Below are 4,266 nucleotides of genomic sequence, written 5' to 3' on the forward strand. Positions count from 1 at the left end.
AAAAAAAAGAAAGAAAGAAAATTGAAGAAATAGGTAAGAGCCAAAAGTCATCAAAGGAAATGAGAGAAAGCATTGACTAAAGACAAAAAAGTTGAGAGGTAGTGCTAGAGGAAAAGCTGAGAAGGGAGATCACAAACTTTCAACTTGCCAGACTGAACCACTCTATGATTATTTTTCCAGTATATTTCCCTCCTCAGATATACAAACAAGGGAGATAGAGAGTAAAAATAATACTGATTCTTCTAGGTTCGGGTTTTACCAGGTGTAATAAGTAAAGTGTAAGGGATAGGAAGAAGTGCAAGATGTTTATAAAGGGAGGTTCAGGTCTCTATATAACCCAAGGGATGTGTATTGTGTACAGAAAAAGCAGAATGAGAAAGGTGCTAATAAAATGTGAGAAAATGGAATGATCAAAGGACAGGAAGTACATATGAGGTCAAAGTGTAACGGGAGAAATACTGTGAGGACGGGACATTGTAATCAAAAAGTAGGATTCTGGAGTGCTGCCCAGAGGTTGGTTAACAAGGACAGAAATGAAGGACCTTGGAGTCAATAATGTCCAAAAACTTGAAGATTGGGTTGTTGGATTGACTGTCTGACAAATGTTAAAATATCTTAGGATGCTGCGTGAAATAAATGGAGATGATGACGGACAAAGATTTCAAAGTCGTCAGTGAAAGAAGAGAACTAACCAGGACGTAGACAGATGTGGGTAAGTAGGAGGAAAAGAACATGGTATCACTGGGAGATAGGACTTAGAAGGAAAAGGGGCTTCCATCTGAAGGCTGGTGAGTATCCATCTGGAGGTGGAGATGTGAGTCAGTAGAACAACCTTTCCCCCAGGAGGATCCTGCATGGAATATAGAAGAATAAGCAGCCTCTACTGGTGGAGACCACAAAGGAAGTTGAGACTTGGAGGAGGTGGAGGTCTCAGTTAAGAGAAAGGGATTCAGGGGTCTTCTGAAACCTCTTTGGTGATGTACAGGAGAGTGAGGCAACTGAAGGGAGACCAAAGGTCACCAACATGCCTAAAGAATTCTCAGGTCCCTGGGAGGGGTAGATGACAGCCTGACTCACACTCAGTATGTTTCAACAAGGATGAATTCCCCCACATACTAGGGGGGATTTCAATGTGACCATGACTTCTAAATCCTATAAAACATTAAAAGTATCATTACTAATGCAAGGAAAGGTTCTTATGCCAGAGTAAATAAAAAATAAAGATGTGAGTTTAGAAATGAGACAAGGTGGCCCTGAGCAGGAATTTACATTTCCACTAAGCTGGCTCCAGCTGTCTCGCACTCTTTGTCTTCCTCCATTTAGACTTCTGCTTTCTTTTCTCATTCTGGGCACAATTTACTTGGCAGGTGATAGAACCCCAGCCTAGGGAGGAGTACAATTAGCATATAAACAAGATTTTAAGAGTGGAAACAGGGAAGGACTTTAGGAGCTGCTAATCCCTGGAGACTTGACCCCCAAATAATCAAAAGAAAGAGTACTTGGGCGATACCCAGCCAGTTCTAAAAATGCCCCTGCCTTGCCTTGGGTGACCTAGAGGGCATCACCATTTAACTTGGCTGTAAGCTGCCACCAGATCTTTTGTTTGGCTTTGATACTCTTAAATAAAGACTTAGTAGCAAGTACGTAATACTTGACTGAAATTGGTATAGTGGAAAAAGTGAAGACATTTAAGACAGGCAAACCTGGTTCTGAATGCCAGTTGCCATGCTAAGCTTTATTTCCCTTGGCAAGTCACTTGAACTCTGAATAGCAATAGCAGAAGTCACCACTTAAGGTAAATTACCAATAGATCAAGTCCTTTATGTCCATGACCAGAATATCCCAACTCTACCAGCCTCCTGGGGTCAGCCTCCCCCAGTAAAATAGTCTGAGCCCCTACCTCCCTAACACACTAAATTAGAGAAGTATTTCTAAGGTGGGCCCCGTTAACGCCTTTCTTATCTCCTCTCCATCTTTCTCCTGAGGTATTGTCCATGCCTCCTTCCAATGAAGGTAAATACACCTTCTTCCCTTTAGGCCTCCAGCTAGCTCCAGCAGGGAGATTTTTCTAAAAATTTGGGGATAACAAAGCAATTACAGAAAAGGAAACACTGAAATGTAATATTGCAACCTTTCCGGCTCTCTGAGAATTTAGGCCTAAGGCTGCTATGTACCTGGGATCTCAACCTCCCACTGTGACATTTCTCTCATTCTCTCTTTTCTCTGAGCTCCAGGGCAAGAAAACAAACATTTTCTGTTACTTCATTATTGAGGGCACTTTCAGATCCTCTTTGCCTCACCTCATGGCCCTGGGCTTTGCGTTGAACAACCACAGAGAACACTGTAAGGTAAGTTTCTGCTCTAGTATGAACGATATGAAGCTTTGAATTTTTCTTGCATGTGCCGAGATCACATTTGTGGTCAGAGATCCCCCTCCTAGCGATAGTTCTTCTAAGTGGAAGGGAAGACAAGAGGAAAGCGATTCTCCCCCCAACCCTAGCCAGCTACTGGGTCAGGAGGCTCTGATTCTTCATTCTCCTCACTTGACAACATTCCGAGATATGTATTATTATCCCCATTGAGGAAGTTTAAATTTAGAGAATTGAAATAATTTGACCAGTGTCACAAAGCTAATAAGTAATAAAGCCAAGATTAGAACTCAGGGCTTAGACTGCTGCTCCCTCTTAGAAACCAGCTGCCAACTACCTCAAGGCTACCACAAGGGAAGTTGGCAGCTGGGACGCTCTAGGGAATCAAATGTGTGAGTGAAGCCTTCTTAGATCTGCCATCCCATTTTAGGTGCCACCTGAGTGTGGATGAATAACTTGCCAGCGTCTCGCAAAACAGAAATATCTGGCCAAACTCCATTTGCTAATTATTCCTGTTGCTAAACCCAAAGGCTTGGAGGCCTTCAGGAGACTCCTCTAAGGGAGATGAGTCATGCAGAAACCAGACTGTTTACTCATGGACAAATTTTCCTAAAGAATCTGCCTGAGCAGTGGCCATAAGCTTGTAGGGCCAAAAGAACGCCTGGAGGTAAAGCAGATTCTGGCTGAGAACAGTCTCAAACCATGTTTCTTGAATTGCAGGAAAGAAAATCGCATTCCGTTTCTGTCTGCTCATTTCATTGCTACAGTATGTGTGGGCATGCATGTGTGTGAACCTGTGCACATCGTCCTCTACCTAGACATGGGGAGGACTTCAGAAGGTAGCAGGAAACATACTGGAAAAGAGAGACTACTGACTCCATAGAAAAAAAAAAAAGAGAAAAAAGAAAGAAATTCATTTTACTACTTGTGGTCTAGCTCCATAAATTTGAGAAACAGTTTTATATACTTGTTTTTTCATGTAAAACCCATTCACGAAACATTTACTGTGTCCCAGGCTCTGTTATACAGCGTGGGAAAGGCAGACAAAGCCCTTTCTCAAGCAACTACAACTCTAATGATAGTAAGACAGGTAAAACATAAAGAAACAAATCAACAAAGTATGAAATTTGGGGAGAAATAGTAAGAATTATAAAGAAAAATCAAATGTGATCCAGCGATTGGGGAGAGCAGAGAGCTGGTCAGGAAGCAGTGTCTACTTTTTTTTTTCTCTCTCTCTCCCTCTTTTTTTTTAGACAGAGTTTCACTTTGTCACCCTGGTATTATATCCAGGTCATAGATCACAGCAACCTCAAACTCTTGAGCTCAAATAATCCTCTTGCCTCAAACTTCCAAGTAGTTGGGATTCGAGGTGCCCACCACAACACCTGGCTAGTTTTTCTCTTTTTAGTAGAGATGGGGTCCCAGTCTTACTCAGGCTGGTCTTGAACTCCTGAACTCAAGTGATCTACCCGCCTCAGTTTCCCAAAGTGCTAGGATTACAGGCATGAACCACCACTCCTGCCTCAATGTCTATTTTTCAAGTCTTCTCTAAAAAGTGACTTTTGCACAGCCTTGAATGACTCAGGGAAGTAACGATGCAGAGAAAAGGAGGAAGAACATTCCAGAAAGAGGGAGAGGTAGGTGTAAAGGCCATTCCAGGAAGAGTGGAAAGGGCATGTGACTGAAGGAACAAGGGGCGGGTGGAGATTGCAGAGGGACATGGGGTCACAGGCAGGAGGCCTTCATGCCTCACTGTCTGTGGATTTTGTTCTAATGTCTGTCGACATTAGATGGCCTGGATGGCTGTGAGGCATTCACCCTGGCTGCTGTGTGAAGAACAGATGAGAGGGGAAAGAATGGAAGTGGAGAAACTGGTTGGAAGGTTATTGAAATCATC

The sequence above is a fragment of the Otolemur garnettii genome, unplaced genomic scaffold (genome assembly GCF_000181295.1).
Source record: "Otolemur garnettii isolate 467f Iridium unplaced genomic scaffold, OtoGar3 scaffold00016, whole genome shotgun sequence".
Lineage (NCBI taxonomy): Eukaryota > Metazoa > Chordata > Mammalia > Primates > Galagidae > Otolemur > Otolemur garnettii.